Source organism: Acipenser ruthenus, chromosome 7 (genome assembly GCF_902713425.1).
Source record: "Acipenser ruthenus chromosome 7, fAciRut3.2 maternal haplotype, whole genome shotgun sequence".
NCBI classification, from domain to species: Eukaryota; Metazoa; Chordata; class Actinopteri; order Acipenseriformes; family Acipenseridae; genus Acipenser; species Acipenser ruthenus.
The window spans coordinates 37,902,579-37,928,848 of record NC_081195.1 but is presented as its reverse complement, the minus strand read 5'-3'; the positions used below and the strand labels follow the sequence as shown (position 1 = coordinate 37,928,848).

General features: G+C 43.1%; 1 protein-coding gene across 6 annotated transcripts in view; it reads left to right on the top strand.

The window, feature by feature from the left end:
* The first annotated feature begins 20,875 nt into the window (after nt 1–20,875).
* LOC117416103 (LIM domain only protein 3-like) overlaps nt 20,876–26,270 on the top strand; it is a 42,488-nt gene continuing 37,093 nt past the window's right edge. The window contains exon 1 of one of the 6 annotated variants that reach the window (XM_059026894.1): nt 20,876–20,993. The gene's annotated coding sequence lies outside the window, so the exon portion shown is untranslated. Of the gene's footprint in view, nt 20,994–21,014; nt 21,288–23,158; nt 23,383–24,438; nt 24,568–25,080; nt 25,177–25,333; nt 25,665–26,270 lie in introns of those variants that run through there. The other 5 variants (XM_034027159.3, XM_059026897.1, XM_059026895.1 and 2 more) reach the window with 5 other exon arrangements.

The window sequence follows — 26,270 nt, the reverse complement described above, 5'->3', positions numbered from 1 at the left end:
GCTAGCAGGTGTTCCACCCTGTGCAGATGTCACCATAGCAACACAGCTTGGAACTTTCAGAACCACTCTGCTTGATTCACTGTGGAAGGGGTGGGGTAGTCACAACCAGGATATGGTCCAAAATCCTTGCCTGCTTAATGTACAACACACCTAGGGGTGTGGCTATTGGAGCATGTTTTAACACCCTGTCGCCACTGGCACTGGAACAATTTTTAAAGTGGGGGTGCTGAAAGCCATTGAACAAAACTGTAACTCTGTATATGATGGAAGCTATGCAAAGCCAGGGGGTGCTGCCGCACCCCCAGCACCCCTAGTTCCAGGGCCGCTGCCTGTCGGGTGCTACTTCTTTCAGTATTGTGGTGGATCTGAGGGTTAATGACCTACAGAAGGAAGTGCCAGTGTAATAGACTACCGAAAATGCATGCAAAAAACCATAGCAATGATTTGCTATGGTTTTAAGTATGCTTTACCATACCTCTCTGTGCTTTACAATGCTTCCCTATGCGTTACCATACCTCTCTGTGCTTTACAATGCTTCCCTATGTTTTACCATACCTCTCTGTGCTTTACAATGCATTCCTATGCTTTACCATGCCTCTCTGTGCTTTACAATGCATTCCTATGCTTTACCATGCCTCTCTGTGCTTTACAATGCTTGCCTATGTTTTACCATCCCTCTCTGTGCTTTACAATGCTTCCCTATGTTTTCTGTGCTTTTATACACTTTGCTGTGCCTTTACTATGGGAAGCTCAGCATGTAAGGAGTTTTATAGCTTTGAAGTAATATACTGTGACAGCGATTTATGACAGTGTAGTTCGGTACAACAAGGTGTTACAATAGACTTGTTTGTAAGAGTTCTCAGTAACTGCAAATGCAATAAAAAACCCTCTTTGCAGCGCTCAAAGAAGAGCCATTCGTCCAGCCGACACCGCGGGAGAGACATCGCCGTCAGACAGGATTCTGTGTCAGGAAAAGAATTACTTTAATAAAGTTTACTGTTGACTTTGACTTTGCAAAATATGAAGTCGTCAGGATTAAATGAGAAAGTGCAAGCAGCTGCCTGAAAGAGCTTTTCTCAAACAGGTTCTTTAATATTTCAAAGCCGTCTAAGATTACTATTATTATTATTATTACAATTCGATTTTTTTTTAAATATACATCAAAAGATATTGTGTCGGGATGGAAATGAGTATTTTTTAATAGAAACGTGTTTTTTAAAAAAAAACATTTTTAGCATGCATCGGGTGGGAAAAGGAATTGGTAAGGACCTCTGACAACTCCGCCTGAAGAGAGGATCGCAATTGCAGTTCATGCAGTCTCTTGCTAAAGCGGTGTAGGAAAATAATGATTTATAAATTACTGAAGGTCCATCTCATCTGGAGAGTACCTTTTGATCAGATGAGTGACTCCAGCCAGTGGAACGTACAGCATGTTTAACAAGGCAGGGGTCACTAGGGATACCGGGGGAAGGGAAAGTGCCAGGGACTCTGTTAGGGTACGCTTTGCATTGTGTGTCTCTGACTGACATACTTATAACATTGCAAATGCACAACCCCGGGATGGAAATAAGACTCCCATTGCACAGCAGTTAGATCCAGTCCTGGTTTTACTATGAGTCCAATCAGACACACCTGAGCTTGTTACCTATACACTGTGGCTCATCGTGCTCGTATTAAAACCTGGAATGGGTGAAACTATTATTATTATTATTATTATTATTATTATTATTTACTTCTTAGCTGATGCCCTTATCCAGGGCGACTTACAATTGTTACAAGATATCACATTTTTTTTACATACAATTACCCATTTATACAGTTGGGTTTTTACTGGAGCAATCTAGGTAAAGTACCTTGCTCAAGGGTACAGCAGCAGTGTCCCCCACCGGGATTTGAACCCACGACCCTCCGGTCAAGAGTCCAGAGCCCTATCCACTACTCCACACTGCTGTCCCAAACTCCTATGGTACTGGAAGTGCCTAAAATATGCTTGATGTTAAGAACATAAGAACATAAGAAAGTATACAAATGAGAGGAGGCCATTCGGCCCATCTTGCTCGTTTGGTTGTTAGAAGCTTATTGATCCCAGAATCTCATCAAGCAGCTTCTTGAAGGATCCCAGGGTGTCAGCTTCAACAACATTACTGGGGAGTTGGTTCCAGACCCTCACAATTCTCTGTCTAAAAAAGTGCCTCCTATTTTCTGTTCTGAATGCCCCTTTATCTAATCTCCATTTGTGACCCCTGGTCCTTGTTTCTTTTTTCAGGTCGAAAAAGTCCCCTGAGTCGACATTGTCTATACCTTTTAGTATTTTGAATACTTGAATCAGATCACAGCGTAGTCTTTTTAGTTCAAGACTGAATAGATTCAATTCTTTTAGCCTGTCTGCATACGACATGCCTTTTAAACCTGGGATAATTCTGGTCACTCTTCTTTGCACTCTTACTAGAGCAGCAATATCCTTTTTGTAGGAAGGTGACCAGAACTGAACCCAATATTCTAGATGAAGTCTTACTAATGCATTGTATAAATACACTTTGCACTTGTTATACAATGAGAATTCGTTCATGGGGTGCCGCGGTGTGTCCTCTATACCTGTGTAGCTGTAGCCCTGGCTAACATTACCCATTGCACACGGCATCCTACCCCAATCCCATCAGCAGCAGCAGGCAGGAGGAGGACCCTCGCTGGGACTCAAGTCCTGGGATCATGAAACGGAAACCAGGTCTACTGTAATTATCTCCAGGCTACAGGCATGAGCTGCAAGGATATGAAGGTTGAATCTGATCGACTTTGGAACAGGGTGGGGGGTGGGTAATTGATGTTTTAAATAGAGAAGCTCTTAGGGAGTCAGACCTCCTTGGGTCTCACAGCCTCCTCTCTCTGCATGTGAGAAGCTCTGAGGGAGAGACCTCCTTGGGTCTCACAGCCTCCTCTCTCTACATGTGAGAGAGAAGCTCTGAGGGAGTCAGACCTCCTTGGGTCTCACAGCCTCCTCTCTCTGCATGTGAGAAGCTCTGAGGGAGATACCTCCTTGGGTCTCACAGCCTCCTCTCTCTGCATGTAAAAGAGAAGCTCTAAGGGAGAGACCTCCTTGGGTCTCACAGCCTCCTCTCTCTGCATTTAAAAGAGAAGCTCTGAGGGAGATACCTCCTTGGGTCTCACAGCCTCCTCTCTCTGCATGTAAAAGAGAAGCTCTGAGGAAGAGACCTCCTTGGGTCTCACAGCCTCCTCTCTCTCTGCATTTAAAAGAGAAGCTCTGAGGGAGAGACCTCCTTGGGTCTCACAGCCTCCTCTCTCTACATGTGAGAGAGAAGCTCTGAGGGAGAGACCTCCTTGGGTTTCACAGCCTCATCTCTCTACATGTAATAGAGAAGCTCTGAGGGAGAGACCTCCTTGGGTCTCACAGCCTCCTCTCTCTGCATGTGAGAAGCTCTGAGGGAGTCAAGCCTCCTTGGGTCTCACAGCGTCCTCTCTCTGCATGTGAGAAGCTCTGAGGGAGTCAAGCCTCCTTGGGTCTCACAGCCTCCTCTCTCTGCATGTAAGAGAGAAGCTCTGAGGGAGTCAAGCCTCCTTGGGTCTCACAGCCTCCTCTCTCTGCATGTGAGAAGCTCTGAGGGAGAGACCTCCTTGGGTCTCACAGCCTCCTCTCTCTACATGTGAGAGAGAAGCTCTGAGGGAGAGACCTCCTTGGGTCTCACAGCCTCCTCTCTCTACATGTGAGAGAGAAGCTCTGAGGGAGAGACCTCCTTGGGTCTCAGCCTCCTCTCTGTGCATGTGAGAGAGAAGCTCTGAGGGAGAGACCTCCTTGGGTCTCACAGCCTCCTCTCTCTGCATGTGAGAGAGAAGCTCTGAGGGAGAGACCTCCTTGGGTCTCACAGCGTCCTCTCTCTGCATGTGAGAAGCTCTGAGGGAGTCAGGCCTCCTTGGGTCTGACTGCTTCCTCTCTGGCATGTAAACATAATCAAAGGGATGGATTTGAACCGGAGAGCACTGGGAAGACACGCTTGCTACAAAGGAATCAATGTTCATGACATAAACAACAGTGGCTCTAAATAGCACCACTGTTTGAAGTGAGTTTAGCAAAAACACAAACATGCCATACTCTTTACACGCTATGCACATTCATTCAGTAACTCTTTGAGAGTGTTTGAGCTCCTTCACTTTGAAACTCACTTCCAGGTTTTATCCGGAATGCTGAGCTTATCTCAAAATAAATCTCTTTGATTTGGCCTTTCATTAACGAAACGTTCAGAGCTCTTTGGGCTTGCTGTTTATTTTTTTAAAGCACCCTTGCATTTGAAGGATGCAATATAAATGAAACTGCTATGGTATGGTATGGTATGGTATGGTATGGTATGGTATGGTATGGTATGGTTTGGTATGGTATGGTATGGTATGGTTTGGTATGGTATGGTATGGATGGTATGGTATGGTTGCTAGAACCACTTTAAAGGTGAGAGATTGCAACTCTATAGTATGAAAAGGAAAAGATTGTAATGGTGAAAGCAACACAACTACGCTGAAATACAATGCTGATCAGAAAGCCAGTCAAGTGGTTAAACAGTATGTGAATAGAGTTTCTGTACTGAAAGAGTTTAACGATGCTGCAGCCTTTCTGAAATCTCAGCAGAAGATGTGTATCATAAACACATATGTAAACAATAAAATCCTTATTGAGGCTAAAATAAGGCAATTTATATGTAAATCGACAATAAAGCCGAACTCCTGCGGATGCATACCCCATTCCATTACTGACTGCCCAGCGCTGAAACTGTTAAAATGCATGATAAAATTCTGCATACATATTTGCTTACCTGTCATCTATTCCCATCTTGCTGGCAACATTAAGCCATCTACAGCCTAGATTAATATCTCTCTGCAAGCCACCTTAGCATTTGATTATTCAGTCAGGTAATTCCCTTATAGAAATATTGCAGGAGTTTGCTGTACAGCCAGATATTAACTGCAAGCAGAATATCATACATGCTGAAATTTCAGATTCAACTAGAATGCATTATTGATTATGTGGTAATTTAGTTTCCTGAAAATAAGTGCCATTGGGTTATTCTTTAATATGAATGATAATGCAATATCTCCATAGACGGGGAGTGAGGTCCTCTTCGCCTGATCATGAGCACTGTTACTTTGTCAAACATTTTCAAATTGCTTCCCTTTGTGTGCACTTGGAGGAGGGTGCTATAACAGGGTCTTTTCATTAGTTTACAATTTGAGATTTATTACAATAGAAAATCAACTGCAAATGTGCCTGGAGTATTGCTTTATTAGTGTGGAGCAAGCCTTTATGGGACTGAATAAACTGCTGAGTTGTTCCGTGCACAATGAATTGCAGCAATATCGGAGGTGCTTCATAAACTGGCAGTAAAATATTTGATAAAAAAAAAAAATAGAAATCCTCCGAGGTAACTCTTTTGTTAACTTTTCTTTTTGCAAATAATGGATACACCAGAACCTATTCCTGAAACCATAGTATATAATGTTGAAATGACTCAAACAGTGCCTTACCCAGATGCTTGAAGCACGCTGTACTAATTACCTATCTTTAGCCACAATCATCTTCAGTTAAAGTCACAGACCACACAAGTGACCCTCATTTCACAGATCAGACCCGCACATTGATATTAAAACCTGCAGACCCGCGACAGTCTTCATACAACCTGCTAAAATGTAAGATCACTGTTTGGGCAAAGTAAAAAACTGAAGCTTGTCATTATCAGCATGTGATGGTATGTGCATTCCATTCAATGATTGCAAAAGACATCTTTTTGTTTTATTGATTTGAAATGTCATTTTAATAATTTCGGTCAGATACATGGTTGTCCACAGTGTTCTGGAGGAAGGGGGATACCCCCCTGCTCATTAATAGTCTGGAGCAGCACTCCAGTTGATGACAGGACCTGTGGGTCTGCGGTGGTGCTTTCCTGTGCTGTTTGAAATGTGGAGAGCTTGTGCTGTATCAACACAAACCTGAGGCCAGCTGTAAAGTTATCAAAACTGCAGAGTGGGGTTCAGTCTAGGAGGGATACAAGAAGTTCACTAAACATGAAGGCTGCTTAATCTGAAGGGTGATTTCATATCTAACTAGGAGTGCTGGCTCCATCTGCAGTCTCCAGTCCGATCTGAAAACACACTTTTTAACAAAGAGCAAATATCGCAGATCACGTTCTTGTATAATTTGTGTCTATGGTAACACTTTACATAATTACTGGGTATTTACCTAGCAGATAACGTACACATAATTCTAATATTTTTGCAGGATATAAGTAATTGCACAATTGTATCAGAAAATGGTTAGGGTTAGGGTTAGGGATAGGGTTATATCATGAAAAAAAATACACATTAAGAACATTGTAACTATGCATAATAATATTGTGATTGTGGAAGTACACGTGTATTTACTAAGTAACGAATATGTAAACACACAGTAGTTAGAGACACTTCATGTAAAGTGTTACCTATGAATTAATCCACCAAACTCCAGTATAATTTATATCACGTTCTTCCTACATGGGTTTTTTTTCCAGTTCCAGTTTTAAACTCCACCTCTCTCTCTAGCGTCCTTCTCATTGGACACTGCTTGGGTAAATCTCACAGTCAGGACTGATGGATTTGATCCTGATCTGCAATGGATGGAAACAAACAAGTCTGAATTCAAACCCTTTTCAGCTCAGTCCCAGCGGCTGATGGAAATGAACGAGTCTGAATTCGAACCCTTTTCAGCTCAGTCCCAGCGGCTGATGGAAACGTGGCTCAAAGTGTCCCCGTCTTTATTATGGTGTTTATGGTTCCACCGCAAACAGATAACCTATTAACCCTTTAAGAATTTATTGCACATGAAAAGACTAGAACTCATAGAGTGAACCTTAAAGTAACCGTAGCAACACAATAGTTCCAGAACACTTCTCCACCATGCTCATCTATTCATTGTGTAGGTCTCAAATGTGCAGTTTGGAAAGAAACACATGTTATAGCAAGCATGTATTTTAATTTCAAAACATGGTATCTGGTGCTACACTGGGTTAAAGAAGCCATGCGTTCAGATGCTGTCTTGTACTTCCTGGGCCATGTCGCCTGGAGACTGAAATTATTTTGATGCTTGCAATTACTTTAAACACAGTGCAGAGCAGAGCCCTGCCCTGATCAATACAATGACATCCAGCCCAATAAGGAGGAAGTGGGTCAGTTCGGTTCTTACTATGATCCGGGAGTGCCAGTCTGAGGAGGAGCAGCTACGTATGTTTCTGAATTAATGCTCATTAATAAATAAGGTTGTGTGTCCTTTATTCAGAACATTTTCGACCGCAGTGGTATGGTGGAAACAGAACTACGTCGTCACAGTCATTTTAATTAAGCAACATTTCAACAACTACTTTATTTAAAAAGACTTCTTTTTGCGAGATGTTTGAGTCATTTTTTTTTTATTTCCAGGTAATGTTCTAGGTCCTGCAGTATAAACTGCATACACACACACACACACACACACACACACACACTGAAAGACACAGACTGAGAGACACACACACACACTGAGAGAGAGACACACACACACAAACACACACACGCAGACGCACACACACACACAGACGCACACACACTGAGACACACACACACGCACACACACTGAGACCCACACACACACACTGAGACACACACACACTGAGACACACACATTGAGACACACACACACACACGCACAGACACTGAAACACACGCACAAACACAGACACCGAGACACACACACACACACACTGAGACACGCACACGCACTGAGACACACACAGACACTGAGACACACACACTGAGACACACACACGAACATGCACACACACTGAGACACACACACACTGAGACACACACACACACTGAGACACACACGCACACACACTGAGACACAAACACACATTAAGACACGCACACACACACTGAGACACGCACACACACTGCTACTTATCGCTTCAGTCGCTTGCATTGCATGGTGTGTGCGTGTCAACAGCAAGTCACATTTCTAAAGCGCCTTTCATCACCCCAAAGTGCTTCACACACACACACACACACACAGAAACTTAAAAAACTACTCAATTAGAACTAAGATAAAAAAGAACAATTAAAAAAAAAAGAAATCATTTAAAAAAATAATAATAATAATAAAAAAATCAACAGTAACCCGCCTGCCCTTTCCAGAGCTGGCTCTTTTTTCGATATGTAATGGAAATGCTTGGGAACTCTAAAATGCATAGATTGTATCCAGAGGCAATTTGATTTGTTTCAATTCCAGGCCCTGGCTGCAGCAGATCTTCTTTAACTTCATCATGACCCAGTCGTTTAAAATCTGTTCTTCTGCACACTCTTTCGATGGCAAACACAGCGTTAACTTACTCATTCCAGAACTGCTGACAGCCCTAGTCAAATACAAGAGATTTAAAAGTAATAAAGACAGCTTAAATTTCAATGCAGCCGCTACATTTTAACTACAGGGAAACTCAATATCTCAAACTTGCTTATTTTAGATGATTACTAAAAACAAATATATATTCACCTCTACAAAACTTTTCATCTTTTTTTTTTCCCGAAGACCTGATTGATTTTCCTGGAGATTAAAAAGAATAATAAAAATAAGGTGAATGTTATTGTGTTGCATGGTAAATATTTTACAAACATTAGTATACATGAACAAAATTCAAATGAGTCTCTGACAGGACTCTGACAAACGAAGTTAATATTCCAACTCCAAAATGCTTTTTAATATGCATTGCCAGCAGTAGTCAGCACTTAACATTATCAGAACACCAACCCAAGTTTAACACTTTCCCCTTCGTTAGAAAGACAAAGACAAGCCACTTTCATTTCTGTTTTATCAAATTCTGTATTAGACTGCTTTTAATGTAATGGTTTAATAGTTATCTGTGTGTGTTTGAAGTGCTTTGGGATCCCTGTGATGAAAGGTGAATTATCTATTATTATAGAAATAATAGAATGCAATGTAATCCTGTGATGTCGATATAAAATCACTGGACAACGATGAGCAATCAGTCTCTGAGCGCGAGCAATGACATCACATAGCAACCGTTGCCGACTCCATTCCGGATCTGGGTTTGATTAGAAAATAATGTTTTTTATTTGTTTGTTTAGAAAACCTCGACCATCTGATATGTGATTATATTATATTCTGCAGTGTCTGGGGGGGGGGGGGGCAAAAAGTGGAACACATAATGAAGCATATAGATCGTCTTGGGGGTCAAAGGGTTAGGGTTATATCATGCAAAACAATTTACACATTAAGGACATTGTAACTGTGCATTTGGTAACACTTTTTATTACATAAATTGTTATACACAAACACCATCAAAATGTTGGACTGACAGCAGCAGCAGCCTGCTATAATTGACACTGTTTGACCTGTTATACCACCATCACCGGGGTGGGAAGCCTATGCACTGTCCCGCTGTCATGCTCAGTAACCCAAAAGTGTGGGATAAACTTACTCTATATAAAACTTCAATAACAATAAGATACTTCATAACTATCATAATAACTAAATCACAATCCTAAAAATAGCCCTTAAAACCCCACAGGGCTCTGTCTGGATGGGGCACCGTGACTGCCCCACTGCCACCACGGTAAGTGCTCAATTAACTTCATGATGATAAAACTTACACAAACGTGCCCAAACTATTAGCACCTAAATGACACCATTACTCTGTACTAATAGTAGTGATACTGAGGCATAACATATAGCAACACCGATGCAAAGTTCGAAGCAATAATAATGGCAGGACTGACTCAATCACCTTAAGCATATGGCAGATACTGGGTACCAACAAGGATAAAATCCTAGCCAAGCAATTGGTAACAGCCCCACAATTAAACTTTACAGAGGCAATGATTAACAGAGGCAATACTACTGACAGAGGCAGTAACCATAGCAAAGGCAATAACCATTAGCAGAGACAATACTATTGACAGAGGCAATAACTATAGCAGAGGCAATACTACTGACAGAGGCAATAACCATAGCAGAGGCAATAACCATTAGCAGAGGCAATAACCATAGCAGAGGCAATAACCATTAGCAGAGACAATACTATTGACAGAGGCAATAACCATTAGCAGAGGCAATAACCATAGCAGAGGCATTAACCATTAGCAGAGACAATACTATTGACAGAGGCAATAACTATAGCAGAGGCAATATTACTGACAGAGGCAATAACTAGCTTCTTCACCCACTGGGCTTGATTCTCATCCATCAAAGCCCCCAACAATGACAACAGGGTCCGACTGAACCTTTCACAGGCTCCGTTACCCTGGGGAAGTAGGTGGTCATCCAGCTCTTCATACATCTTACAGAGGTCCGCCACAAGACTTGACTTGTCTGCGATTGGAGTGGAGGCTCTCTGGGCAGCCGAATGGTTGAATTACATGTTTCCATAACATCTTCACCATAGAGCAGTTTGGTCTCGAGTAGAAATTGCCCAAGCAAACCTAGAGAACAAATCCATGTTGGGGATGTCCCCCGATCTCCCCAATGACAAATAATCCATTGCCACCTTCTCCATGGGGTAAGTACTCTCTATCAGGGTCATAGGTACCTGGTTCTTCAGTCCACATTTGGTCAAGACGCATTGGCAGCAGGTTCTGTTCCACTCATGTATCTCTCTCATATGCACCCAATAAAACCTCTCTTGATGGCCGAGAGGGTCCTCTCCGGTCCAGGGTGGCCTAATGCTACATGGTTATGTTCCCACACCACGTGTGTCTGTGATGTAGGCACCACGACTTGTGTCCAGCTCTTCCTTCCGGTCGGTTCATCCTCTTGCTGCATCAAAACCCTTCCAAGCCCTCGTAAATGGTCCCATTCCTGTCCAACGCCTTCTGATTTTGTTTGGACGAAGGAATGTCGAATCCAGGACCGCACTGCTCTGAGCACTCGATCTTCCGCCTGCCAGTGTCTCCAATCCCGCATTGTCCACGGCCGCTCTTCTCCACCTTGGGAGATCACTCTCACCTTTACTTCGGTCCCCTGCCTGGCCTCTTCTACCTCTTCTGGTCTCCAGGACAGAATATCGGCATTTGCATTGTTGCGGCCAGGCCAATACTTTATAATAAACTGGATATTGGCCAGTTGGGCCACCCAGCGATGTTCGTTTGCCCCAGTCTTGCCGTATCTAGGTGCACCAGTGGGTTGTTGTCCGTCCTTACATTTTTCAGTAACTGCCCACTTAAGGGCTAATAGCTCAAGCTATAGTTTCGTATAGCATCGTTTCTCTCAGTAGGATGAAGACTACGGCTGGCGTAAGCAATCACATGCTCAATGCCCCCCAGGCCCCCTAAGCTGGCGTCGGTGTAAAGCTTGAATGGTTGGGTGAAATCCGCATAGGCAAGTGGCACTTCGTCGGCTGGAGTTTCAATCCATACTTCCTGAGTTGTTGGAATATGTGCTCCAAATGTTTCAAGTGGGATTGGAAGTCGGGAGAATAGACAATCACCTCGTCCAGGTATATCAGCAGGGATCCAGCCACCTGATCTCCCAAACACCGTTGCATCAGGCGCTGAAAGGTTGCAGAGCCCGAATGTTCGAACTCATACAGCCCGAGGGGGATAGCGAATGTCGTCTTCTACAAGACAGTAAGGGATTCTTCAATCCGTGGCAGTAGGTATGCGTCTTTGTGGGTCACCGTGTCCAGCTTCCAGGAGTCCACGCAGAAACGCCACGTTCCATCCTTCTTTCACACAAGAACCATCGGGGCTGCCGACAGACTGGCACTCTCTCTGACCACTTCCCCGGCCAACATATCTGCAATCAGGGTATGCAACTCTTGATACATAAGTGCGGGAATCGGTCGAAACCGACTGGTGCAGTACGATGTCCGTCCTTCTGTAGTCAGATTTATGTTGGGTGAAGACATCCTTCCACTTGGTCAATAGTGTAGTCAGCTGGCATTGCTGCAGCCCATCCAATTTCCGGTTTCCCTGGGAGCTCTGATTGGATTGACTGGATGGCTACTCCAATCACCCCGGGCTGTTAAGTTGACAGTACCACTTCCTGCTCTTCTTGGACCTCCTCAGTAAGTTGCACATTCTGCACCCGGATAGGGCAGCGCTGTTGTTGGGTACTCACTAGAGTACGTCCCACCTGCCAATCCTCCTGTGATTCTGGTCCTTTCACCAAGGCATAGCAACCCTGGGCTGGTGCTGATCCCTTCATCTTGGCCTAGATGATCATCTTGCTCCGGGGGGGTATCCAAACGGACTCTTCTTGATCCAGCTTAACAATTCCCAGGAGACGGCTGCTGGCACGTTGCTGCATCACCCAGTGGCACTCTGCGAATGCCCATTCCAATTGCTGTCGAATTCTGGATTGAACAGTTGTGTTAAAACAGGAGAGAGGTAACCCACATGTAGAAAACACCTCCTTCCAGCACGTTGTGATCACGTTCATTCCAAACAGCCCTCTTTTAGACCCCATGGACAACTACCACCCCTGCATCTTTGACTACCACCCCCCTGATTTTAAAATCCAGAAAGATATAACCAATATACGCTAAGTCTAGACCATTGGCGGCCTTTAACACAAGCCACTTATTACCTCCCACCTGCAATGACTGGGGCCCCAGCCACTTTTCCACAAATGCTTGGCTAAAAAAGAGTAACCTGGGATCCTGTATCCAGCAGGCAGGGGAGCCGTTTCCCTTCAACTTCTACATTGATGTCTGGGCAGCCTCCTACTAGGGCAGCTTGAACAGCAGGGGGTACTGCAATGTCCGAAGACCCGGCCACTTATAATAAAAATAATAATAATCATCTTTATTTGTATATAGTGCCTTTCATAGTGGACCACCATCACAAAGCGTTTAACAAGATACGAGACTAGGGTGTGTAAACTATGCATCAGTTGCAGAGTCACTTACAACAACGTCTCACCCGAAAGACGGTGCATGAGGACGTTAGACTTGCTCAGGGTGGCTGAGCTGGGATTTGAACCGGGGACCTCCTAGTTACAAGCCTGTTTCTTTAACCACTGGACCACACTGCCTCCACTTGCCCTACAGTGGCCGGGTAGAGGGGTTTAAAGCCAATGTCCTGCTCGTCTTTCTAGGACAGTCATAGGACATGTGGCCCCCTTGGTTACAAACAATGCAGATGGGCCATCCTGCCTCATCCCAGCGGTACTCTGGGTATAGGGGGCTCGATTCCGATACCGGTTAGTATTCCGAAGCGGCCTGGGTTCCTGATTTAAGGGGGGGGGGGGGGGGACTGTGGGGCCGCTCTTCTCTAACCGTCCCTCTCACTTCTTATATTATTGCTCATCCCACACTTCCTGCATCAACTCGTTTCTTACCTCTTCCTGTTTCTGGGCAGCGCCGTCAAGGAGGAGCTGGAAAGCAGAACAAAAGGCGCACAAGCACGGCAGTTAGTATTATTGGGGAGAACACGCTCTTCCCACAACAATACACACGCCTCCCGATCAGTCTAGGAATAACACCGTTCAGGGGACTGTTATACTACTTCAGAACACTGCCTCACCATTATGATTATCTTTATAGTTAACAGGCTTTCATCACTTTGAGCTCTAATATCCACAGCATTCACATCTCAAATCTATTAAACAAGTATACTCCTTGTATACTGTAACTCTGTGCTGGAGGTGTAGCACAGTCCTCTCTTCTCTTCTCCCCAGCTGCGCTTCCTTGTCCTTTAACCCCAAACCAAGCTTGCGGAGCAGTTACCCTAGTAACTAAATGCCTCATTACACAGTAGCATTACACAGTAATTAGAGACTGGATCAGGGCAGAGGAGAGCCTTGCATGTTATTAGAGGGGCAGGACAAAGCCCTGCTGATAAAATGCATTGTTTATGTTTATTAAGAATGGGTGATTGAATGTATTATAATTTTTTTTTTTTTAAGTATGGTTTTTGAAAACACTCGTACTGAATGTGGCTGTCTCCGAATTGATTAACTTGTTAATTTGTTGTTAATTCGGAGATGGCCACGTGTTTATAAACCTGGGTGTTTGTGTGGGTGTTTGGAAGGAGAAAGAAGGTGAGGGAGAGCGAGAACATAAACAATACATTTTATCAGAAGGACTTTAGCCTGTCCCCTCTAATTACGTGCAGGGCTCTCCTCTGCCCTGCCACAGAGACTCAATGTAAAATGTTACCCTGAATTAGTCCACTTTCATTACTCAACAAAATTATATTGAAAGCAATATGTACGTGATACTTCTATCAATGTGTATTTCCAGAGTTGATAGTTATTAAATACATATCTACAGTATATTCTGTTATAATTGATTTAAACAAGCGCATATTGCCTGAGATAAGGGTGTTATGGCTTCTGGTAACACTGACATAACAGGAGGAGGAGGGGGGAAAAACAGCTTTAAATTTGTGTTTCCAAATGAATGTGTGGTTGCAGCGAGTGCTTTGAAAGCAGCTTAATGAAATCCCAAGCTGCTCTGGGGCGGGTTGCTTTACTTTGATCACTAGTAGATTGCACTATTGACCATATGTCAGACGCAGTGCGATCCAATGATTGAATAAACCCTTCTCCATAAATCGAAGCACAGAACTTTGCCAGGATGGCTTTCGTTGCCTTTCTAATAATGCTTCTGTTTACCCCCCCCCCCCTGCCCCCCCCTCCTCACACACACTTTTTCTATGTAGCCTAATTTGTTTGTTTTTCTCAAAGACCTGATAATAAAATACCTTTTTGTTCTTCATCTCTCAATATTGGCATGCCCTCTGCTGAATGAATGCACGTTGCCCCGGTCAGGCAAGGCTGATGAAATATTTGCAGCAGATTAATATGTTATCGGTTCCAGAGGTGTGAAATGTGATGAAGATGACAAAGAGTCGTGCTCCACAAGTCCTGAAGCAATCTGTGGACGAGATATTCAGATCTGCCGGGACATCGCAGATTGCTGATTATGGGAGGGGACGCCCCAAGGGGAAGCAGCCTTGACACAATTCAGCTGCAGAGAGCAATGAATGAAGTTTTCATTGGGTGGAGAAATCACTTAGGAGCATTGTCTTCCACAGAGAAGCAGCTCTTACCTATATTATGCTTAAAACAGATTTTTTTTTTTTTACGTGATGGATTTTATTTTTTTAATCTCTTAATGCAGTGGTTCTCAATCCCGGTCCTGGGGGACCATTGCCCTGCTGGTTTTTGTTCCAACCAAGTGCTCAATTACTTAATTGAACCCTTAATTGAACTAATAATTAGCTTAATTTGACTATTTAAATAGTGTAGCTTATAAAAAGTTGGAGAATTTAAGTTCCTTATACAATTTTATACCTAAATTGAAATCTCCATCAGTTTAAAATAATTAAAAAGCTCAGATTAGGCAAATAAAACAATTACAAGTAGTTTTTGTTTTCCTTTATCCTTCTCGCTACCTATCCATGCACACCTTCCTCTCTCACTCTACCTTCTCTACTCTCCCGGTCTTTTCCACGCACCCCCTTATATCCCCTCCGCTCCTTACTCAGACCCCTGTCCCCACGTCTTCCGTGCCAAAACTGCACCCCAATTCCCCCCATACAGAACATGCAACCACTGCACGCAAACACACCCAATGCAACCCCTTGCCCGTACACATCACCATGCAACCCCTGCACACACACACACACCACCATGCAACCCCTGCACACACACCACCATGCAACCCCTGCACACACACACACACAACCATGCAACCCCTGCACACACACCACCATGCAACCCCTGCACACACACACACACAACCATGCAACCCCTGCACACACACCACCATGCAACCCCTGCACACACACACCACCATGCAACCCCTGCACACACACACACACACACACACACACACACACACCACCATGCAACCCCTGCACACACACCACCATGCAACCCCTACACACACACACACACACAACCCCTGCACACACACACACACCACCATGCAACCCCTGCACACACACACACACACATGATGCTAATTGGGGAGAAAACCTTTTGTTTTGGCAATAGCACTAAACTGCAGCTTCTTGACTCTGAGTCTCTAAGTCCTGCCAGGAATATCTTGGGCCACAGCGCTCTCCTGTCACAGGTGGTGTCATGGTTTTCCGTGAATTCTGTTTCCATGAAGAAAGTGAGATAGCAGGTGTGGAAGAGGGGTGTCCTGCATATTCAAATCTTTGTATCTACTGTTGACGATGATCTATTCAGGGATGCTAAATGCTAGCGGGAATCATGATCTAACATCTGGAGCAGGGAGCACTGAGAATTCGAGGATAGAACAGACTTCAGTCAATACGATCCAAGACAGAGTCAGCTATGTTCTATAAGTACAGCAGAACCTTAGTTATGAAGACCCAGCTCACAAACTGACCACTCTACCCCACATTCAGTAACTCAACCATGCGTGCAAGACAACCAGATAGGCACTCCTGTGCGTGGCCTGCTGGTCACGAAAACTGTACAATTACTGGACCAACAAATGTATCCAGACAGAGGCGAGGCAGAGTTCAAATCAAGTACAGGCAATTTTACTAGTTTTAAAGAAAGCTGTTTTTTTCCAAGCTAAAAGGAGGCTGAGTGACTGAGCAAGCTGCACGAATGTCACATGGTGGGAACAGAATGCGGAAGTTGGTTCAGTGCTAGGCAGTTAGGATTCTCCAGACAAGCCAGCTCAAAGCCAGGTACAGAGACGAGTGATAACAACGCAATGTTGGAGCATCAGAACATCACAGAAGACCTTTGAAGATACTTAACAGTTGAAATGCTGGCTGTGTTCAGACCCTATTGAATAAAACCAGCTGTGCATTTTATTAAACTAGCCAGGTAGCCAGTGGACTGCTGATGCAGGTTCAGTCGTCGTCCTCAGATTGATAGTTTGATGTATTCCACCCGAGATTGCTGAGAAATGACCCACGGATGCATGCTGTGTTCAGGGCTTTACAGCACTCAGACTGCATTGGAAAACGACATTTGGCTCTGGAAATAAACAGAGACACTGGAAAAATATTAAAATGGCTACAGGGGTGACAGGGAAAATGGAGCGAGACAGATCGACTCCTCCAGCCTGATGCTTTGTGACGTTCCTCTTGTTACTAAGTGTATACATTTCCATTCCGCTGTACAACTGGGAGAAGGAGAGAAACACAGGGCTATCATACCACTGCAACAAAGGAATCAGAGGTCTGCAGCAGAGAAATCAGAGCCCATATAAATTCACGCTATAGAAAATGACTTTTTATATGCTTCCGCTAAAGTTAGAGTCACATTTTGTAGGATTCAAAATTGTTTTACCCTCTCTTTGTTCATTGGCTGGCTTTCCCTCCCTCCCTCCACTCCCTGGCTCAAATTTTACTCAAGTCAACACACGTTTCAGCAGATGTTTTCATCAGGTTCCAAGACTTTAAACTGACTAGTGGCTCACGAGAAACACACACAAAAAATGTACCTTGCAGACTTGTAAACAGGCAGTGCTGTGTGATGCACTGCGGTTATAGATTCTTCCCCCTGTTGGTGAGATGAGGTCAAAAGCTCTAATACCACGAATGCAGACAAACCTGGCTCTTTTGCACAGTGGTTAAGATGCTTGCTTGCGTTGTGCGTGGCCGCCGGTTCGTGCCCAGCCTCCAACCTGTTACAGACTCATCACATCGAATTACAATTATGCTATCTTGACAGTGTGGCAACAGGTGTTTATAGTGTTTTGTCCAACATTAAAAGGAGGCTTATGAACAAGATGTGTTTGATACAGAGCCAGCCCTACAGCAGAAAGGCGTGCTTACATGCAAATGCATGATTTCCTCGTCTGCTTATAGCGAGAAGGAATGCTCAGGCAAAGCTGTCAGAGGGCATTAACGAACTAGAAAGTGTCGTTAGCACCACAGGCCACTCATTAGACTCAGCACTGGTACTTTATACCACTTTGCTCCACTGATAAATGCACACGCCCTGGTTTCACTGTTTAATGGCATACTTTATTTTTCATTAAATAAAAATAAAAATAAAAAAACACACAACGTTAGCATGAATCCCCCACATGTTTTAAATGGCTGTACTGCTTTTCACTTCATGTTTGAAAGGCTTGTTTGATTTTAATGTTACTGCACAGACAGCACTACTCAATGGTGCTGGAACAGTTTTTATAGTGAGGGTACTGAAAGCCATTGAACAAAACTGGCACCCCTGTATATGATGGAAGACATGCAATCGGTTGCTTATCATTAAACATTTAGAGCTAAAACGTATCTACTGTTATCATCCCCTTAAATACTACAATTCAGAAAGGTTTACTTGTGAAAACAGCTTGAACAGTTGTGTTTTATTTACAGCAGTTGCTGTAGACTAGCACAGTCACAAGCTCCGGTGTCATGCTGCTGAATCTTTTCATGAGGGACATCTAGCGCGTCCAGAATGTCACTGTGTACGTGTGTTTTTAGTATCGCCCCCAGTTAACTGCATTTGTGACGAGTTAATTTTAGCATGTGGTGCTGCTGAGAATTTACAAAAAAAATCTGATATTCTTTTTTGGGACATTTCCAATAATCGTTCTACTGTATTCCTGGCATTCTGCTGTTCAGTGCTGAAGAGTTTTATCCGAGTTTCTACAAACTTCTGCAAGGTGATCTCTATTGCGCAGCTGATTGATGATCCAGAGGCCAGCTTGTAAGTAATGAGTTTGTTTTAAATATTACACACACTGTCCCCCTAAATCCCAAAATAAAAATTCCTAATGCTTTAAGCCAAGGGTTTTCTGACTTTGACCTGAATTCAATCAGTTCATGGGGTGGTCGTACCAAGAAAAGGAAAGGAAACCGGAAGGTTTGCAGAGGGAGGGGAGGGCAGAAAAGCTGCAAAAGCTGAACACTAAGATCGTATGAAGTGTTGCAAAGCGCGTTCAGGCTTGACGAGTAAGGGTCTGTTTACCTCTTTAAAAATAACTGGGTAGAAAAACAAAGGTAAAATTGAGAGATTTGATAAGCAAAACCCACAATCCAATACACACCTAGCATCTTTATAATATAGTTTATTAAGATCTGCACCATTCGTTAAACCTGCTGACCGCTCTGATTCCGTGGTTCCACGGTTGACCACGATTGTGTCTCTTGGTATCTGAGTTGAGTGACTGGAACCGCCAGCACAGACTACAGGAATACATGATGAACAGCTGCTAGTATGCTGTGAAATACATATTCAACGCTAGCATAACAGAGAACAAGAAATAGGATGAGGAGGGTGTGCAGACACTTTTAAATAAACGTGCTGGTTAACTAGGAAACCAATCTGTAAAACTCCAATCGCATCTTGTACTTCAGATACACAAACACTCAAGAGACCGCCACATGTGTTACATTTTACATTACCAGGGAGCTCCCTGCAGTCCTGGGCAAGCTTGAGGCATGGAGACTGAACTGCTCCCTCCCTCACACCCTAAGAGAAAGGGTGCTCCCTCCAGTCCAGGGCAGGCCTGAGGCATGGAGACTGAACTGCTCCCTCACCCCTAAGAGAAAGGGTGCTCCCTCCAGTCCAGGGCAGGCCTGAGGCATGGACTGAACTGCTCCCTTACCCCTAAGAGAAAGGTTTAGGGTTAGCCATGGAGACTGAACTGCTCCCTCACCCCTAAGAGAAAGGATTAGGGTTAGCCATGGAGACTGAACTGCTCCCTCCCTCACTGGCCTGCTGATATCGATGAGATAGCCGAGCCCACTACCTTTATTCTGACAGACACTCTCTTCAAGCAGTTAAATCTGCTAATAATGACACACGGCAACGATTCCGTTGCGAATTGAAATCATTCCCCTTACGCCTTCAGAACGATCAATTAAGCATTTTGCATTAACCTCTTGGTCCCTTAAAAATAGAGACATTTAAATAAAACCAAACATATTAAATTTAATACAAATATGTACTGCGGTGTACGCACGCTCGCTCGGAATGAATATCATCCATTAACAGCAAGGATAGCAAAATATCTTCTCCTTTTAAATGCCAAAGCAGCACATTAGCATCCCCCCCCCCCCAGCCATGCTGATTGGCATTATAAAGGCACCAGTTTGGCTTCATCTGTCCCAGGCGGACGGTGTCATCTCATTTGTTTGCTTTTTTCCCTGCGTTTCTTCTTACCGTTTCAGAGCGTTACCTTCCCTCCCCTTTCATTGTGAATTCCACCGATGGAAACTTTAAGGAACAAAGATAAAAGGACGCTCGGGAAAACAACACACCTCCCCTGCCAGGGTTTATCACTGGGAGCTTTTATCAGAAGTACAAACTATATCAGTTAGGGGTTTTTCCCCCTCCTCCTCATCTCTTTTTTCCCTGTTTCAAAAACAAGAGGAGAAAGGGAATAGGACAGAGCTTGCCTGTCAACAGATTAAATGTGCTATTAAATCTGGCGTCACTACAAAGGCTGACAGATCTGACTGTCAATTCTGTGAGTGGAGTCCGGTCCGGTCCGGTCCGGGGAGGGAGGGAGGGAGGGAAGCGAATTGCTTTGTGAAAAAGAGATACTTTGATATTTTGGAATGTTAGAAGGGTGAATGTGAAAAAAAGGAGAGGTTGGGGATTTAATTACCCGACCATAATTGGGGGCTAGGGAATAAGTTGCAGTCCTCTCATCTCACCGCAGATCAATTATGTTTAGAGAACATCTGTAAGTAGAGCTTAATGAGGTCCATTAGAGCAGTATGTATAGCCTTCTCGAACAGCACTTGTCAGCTTCATGGAGGAGCAGAAGGAGGCTACTAGCTAGGGACCCCAGGAGGTTCTTAAATACCGAGGAGATACCACGGCCAGCTCTGATCAGCAGAGAGAGAGAGAGAGAGAGAGAGAGAGAGAGAGAGAGAGAGAGAGAGAGAGAGAGAGGGAGAGAGGGTGGAGACCGAGAGGCGAGAGAGAGAGAAAGCAAAGACAGGTGCTGGTTTTTATCCCTGCTGCTCAGTTTTTAAATGGAAAAAGCACAGTAGCAAGCCAGCAGTGGTACCATGAAGTAAGATTTTTTTATATATTATTTTTGTCAACTACTACATTTGAAAGAATATTCGTGTTTCTTTTTATTGTTATTATTATTATTATTATTATTATTATTATTATTATTATTATTATTATTATTATTTTTAAATCGGTGGTTTGGGGTGCGAAGAGAAGTAAAAATAAATAAAAATACAAGGACAGATTCATGTGGTTTAATTACATCTTAAACAACTTGGGGTTCAAGAAAGTCCTTCACCCTCTGTGGCAGAAAAAACAAACTATTTCTGAGGAAGACCTTCTTTGTAAAAAGGTAGGTTATTTATTTTCTTGTGTGGTACTGAATTGGAAGATAAAGGCTGAATTCCTGTTTTATTTAGTTGGTAGGGGAGGGTGGATTAAGTGATTCCTTACCTATGAAGTCTGACTAGTCGTTGACGTGGAGCTCGCGTTATGGTAATCACAAGAGGAAATAGCGCATTACTTCAATCCTTTCTGAAAGATTTTTTTTTATTCTCTCTCTATGAGCCTGTAATTAAACTGTTTATTTGCTTGCCCGGTTAAAGACGTCGCTCGAATTGAACCGCAATTTATTTTCTTTCTTTTTTATTTTTCCCTGAGAGTTGGAAAGGGTTGCGTTGGGGGCAAAAAATATAAATAAAAATAACCAGCGATAGTTTGCCTCGTGTTAATTGTGTCTGTTTGTAAAGGTGTCAGCAGAAAATGATTACATTCCACCTGTCTTGTAGGCTTTGCGCGGGCTTGTATTTCATTGCGTAGCCGTCACCAGCGGTCTGTGTGAGGCATTGAGGCCCCTTGTGAATAATTCACATGATTATAAAAGACAGATCGCGAGCGTGCGTGCGTGCGCCTCTCTACCTCCCTCCCTCTCTCTCTCTCTCTCTCTCTCAAAACATCTCTCAGTAAATTACATGATTGGGAAGATAGCCTGCTTTCAAACAATCTAATTCATGACAAAACCTAATTACTGTCATGTAATACCCTGTCGGCTTTAATCATTTCATCAGTCATAATGAAAAGAGGACCATTTTATGACCCCTCTAATTATCCTTACATTTGGGGGAAATGATGGCATGGATGTGAATACTAACTATGAATTCCATTCTTGCTCTCTCTTATGCTCAGAAATGTGGCCTGCCATATAATTTAGCCATTTCCTTTTCTTTAGCTGTATAAAAGGAACACGCACTCACAAAAAGAAAATAGTCATGACATGGTGAAAGAAGTAGAAAGTACTGCGACGCGCGGTGCTGTGGACAGAAGCTCGACAGTAGAGTTTGTTTCGCTGCTCGCCGGCTGTATTGCCACAACACCCAAACAGAACGGTAATTAGACTACGATGTCACCACAGGAAAAAGGAATAACCGCAGAATTCAATTAGCAGAACGATTTGAAACAAAGATTAGATGCACTAATCTCATTCCGTGAATTACAGCACAGTGCTTTTCACAACACTGTTTAAAAAAAAAATTAACACATATTGTTGAACATAATTTAATTATCCTCATTTGTATCAATTTACTCTCTCTCTCTCTCTCTCTCTCTCTCTCTCTCTCTCTCTCTCTCTCTCTCTCTCTCTCTCTCTCTCTGAGTTCAAACACAGCATGTGATTGACAGGGAAAGCCATCTGTCACAGTTCCGACATCAGAACTGCGAATTATGACTTTGTGACATCACAGCAGTGAATTATGACTTTGTGACATCATAGCAGTGCATTATGGCTTTTTGGTATCAAACAGGCTACGATTATATAAATACAGATTATCGATTAGGTTAGATTAAAGCATGTAATAAATGGTGTCAACACATTAATCAAATCTGTTCAATTGTGTATAATAATAATAATAATAATAATAATAATAATAATAATAATAATAATAATAATAACAGAAACATGAGCACCTGAACAGTCACTCAGACAGACTGCACGAATGCCTACAGTGACATTTCAGGATCCCAAGAATTTTGATTATCGACCCCGTTCTGTTTCTTTGTCCTAATTCACAGCTGAGAGTATTCTACCTAGTTTATTACCTAGAGCGGTGTTAAAGGACACATCATGCTAATTAAACTAATTAGTGTCGATTGAATAATCTGTCAAGCTATTTATAAAGCTGCAACGCCCTTTTCTAAAGGGTGGCACCATTCTGGGCAGAGGCGGAAACGCCTTTCTAGTGCACAACGTTGAGCACGTGGCTCACCTAGTCATTCCGCACGGGACAGTAAAATGATTTTGGGTACCTGTGTGCAGTATCTCCGTGCTTTGTTTCTGTGGATTGCTTTGAATCTTTTTGGTACAATCCTTTTTTAATAGAACATGGTCATTATTTTTCCGCGGGACTCGATTCAAGCAGCGATGGTTCGAATATCGGAATATTTATGCTAATGTAAGAGGGAGGTGTTTGAATAGGCTAATTTGTTACTGTTTTAATATTGGTTCCGTTATCGTTCTATAGCAATACCAGTGATGGACTCTTGCAAAAGCAGGCTGGCAGAATCTGCTTATTGAAAATACATTTGAAAACACACAGCTTGTAGTTTCACTGCTGTTTATCTGTGTTTGTTCAATGGTAAATGAGGCAAGGACATTTACAAGCAAGTGCACAGCAGCTATACCCACCCGCCTTCTGCAAGGTATTTCAGTGGTACGTTTCAGTGTTGATTATGAAACGGACAGGTTTCTAATTGCATTTAACAGGCTTCATTAAAATCATAAATCCCCAATTTTATATGTGCTATTGTTAAAGCTGTATTTTGTCATTACATATGTTTTGTAAGGTCTGTAAAAACACGAGGGGTGCAACCTTATAGCTATTAAACACGGAACAGTCCTGATACCACAGGAAGGTGTGCAAAGTTTCTTTCTCAGGCACAATTAAACGAGTGAGCGACAAAAGAGTGAACGGTGCAGAGACTAAAACACTCGCTGGCAAAATAAGTTATCTGCAAAATCAGCTGTATACCCTTTCGGTTTTTTTGTGCAACGCTTTTTAGAAGCGAATTCGTACCTGTTAGTGTGTGCTGTTATGCATTCATGCTTAATAAATTTACATTGTATCTACCTGCTGTTGCCCTATAGCGCTGGAGAGCTGTTGACCAGCACGCGGTCTGCTATATGCAAAGTAGTAACTTGTTTTTAAGATGTAAAAGCAATCGTTTTCCTGCAGCCGGGGACAGAAAAGACCCCCGAGGGCCTGGCGTGTTGAGACGCGGTTAGCGTGGCACATTGTAGTGAGCTCTTACATAGGGTGTGTGAATTATGCATCAGCTGCAGAGTCACTTATAACAACGTCTCACCCGAAAGACGGAGCACAAGGAGGTTAAGTGACTTGCTCAGGGTCACACAGTGAGTCAGTGAGTCGGGATTTGAACCGGGGACCGTGCTAACTTTCTTATTTTTGCAATGAGGTGCACGAAACAGGATTTTAAAATGTACTGACAGGCTGGATCTGTTCATCCAAATGGTCAGTTTCCTCCTGGTGATACTTGAGTCGCTCTCAAATGTACTTTAAGAAGAAACCGTTTGAACAAGCGCTCGATTCCTTGTGTCCCTGAAGGGGCTGAAACTCAAGGTGTGTATTTCTCAGTTTTGTAACACTAACATGGCACTTTCTTAATTCAAGATTGGATACCCTGAATTATACATGTTTATAAGACCTTGCTTCAATTATACACCCAGAGAGTAAACACAATCTGTACATAAGAAGCGATGTAGTTCACAAACCAATACATTATATTAATTTATGTTTTACGCTTCTGAAGGAAATAATGAAAACTGTGAAGCAAATATACCGCTAAATAGAGGTAACTCCCTTTAATTAGCCAGCAGTATAATAATAATAATAATAATAGTAATAATAATAATAGTAATAATAATAATAATAATAAATAATAATAATGTCTGTTCTTGCGTTTTAGTAGATCGGTAAGGTATTTCAAGGTGAAGAGACAGAACCTCAAACATTCAAATTCGAGTTTAAAACGCTAATCCATTATATGCTTGGAGCCTTGTGACTCGCCGGTTTTCACTAGCCCACCTGGCTCCCAGCTATCTTATGAACACAGACCATCGCCGCGCCAACGGGAGCTGCTGCTTCGATTATTAACCGCTCCAGCCGACACCATCATCGTGCAATCTGGACCTTGACTGCGAGTCGCCACTGTCCTCCAATTATCTCACAGTAAATATTATAACAACTCGGGGAATGGGCTTGCTGTATGCGCTGATAGAACCCTGTAGTGTGTGAGTGTGTGTGTGTGAGAGAGAGTGTGTGTGTGTGTGTGTGTGTGTGTGGTTTCGTACTCGACTCGCAGCTCGGTAATAACTGAACGAGTGACCTTTTCTTTGCTGTATAGTTTCTCGCCGGTGAGGGATTGGATCACTTGCTGTTGTTGATAAAGCTCGACTTGACTGTGTTCTTCATCCCTCGCACACTGACGATGGGTAAACTGTCCAGAGCACATCAGGAGAGAGCGCACCTGTAGCTCGGCTAGGTCATCGCAGTTACTGCAACAGATCCGTGTGGACTTCATTATTTTAAACTTAAACAACTCTGATCCGTTTCGAGAAAATGCTTCTTTTATGATAGCTCGTCCAGAGGAGAGGAAGGTACGCTGTTTCCCATGTGCGTGTTTCGAACCGTCTCCTTGGTATTGCTTAATTGAGAAGGTAAGTAATACGACGAGTCTACATAGCATAGCTGCCTGAATTCACTGTTTACTGAACGGTATAGAGACGCTGCTACTGAAATATCGGACAATGTTAACAGTTTAACCCTTTGTGCATGTTGTTATTTGTATAAGTTTATTGCAATATGGGATATTATATGCACAAAACAGTTTTTTCACCAACCGCAAGCATTGTCTCAGCGCGACACTGGCTTTCAACTGGTAGTGTGGGTTCAAGCAAAACAAGCACACAGTCGGTTTAAATACAAAGTCAAATAATGAAATAATTATTTTCTATAATCGCTGCATATCTGTGCCGCGCTTCTGTTTTACCTATTGCGTATAGCCAGTAAGAAATGTCCCAGTTCCCAAATCTTACTGGTTACCAGTTTACCTTACTGGAATATCTGTTAAGGAGACATTTCGAACAGTATTGCTTAATTGTTAATGTTTGAAACTGTTGGAATGGCAGATCTCCAATAGAAAGGGGCGAAGAACAGAACACACAGCATTACATTAAATGTGAGGCTAGCGTGTGCTAGCAATCACAAAGCATGCACAGTTTTAGCGCTGTGCGTAACAGTTTCGGCATTCTGATCAGGTTTTG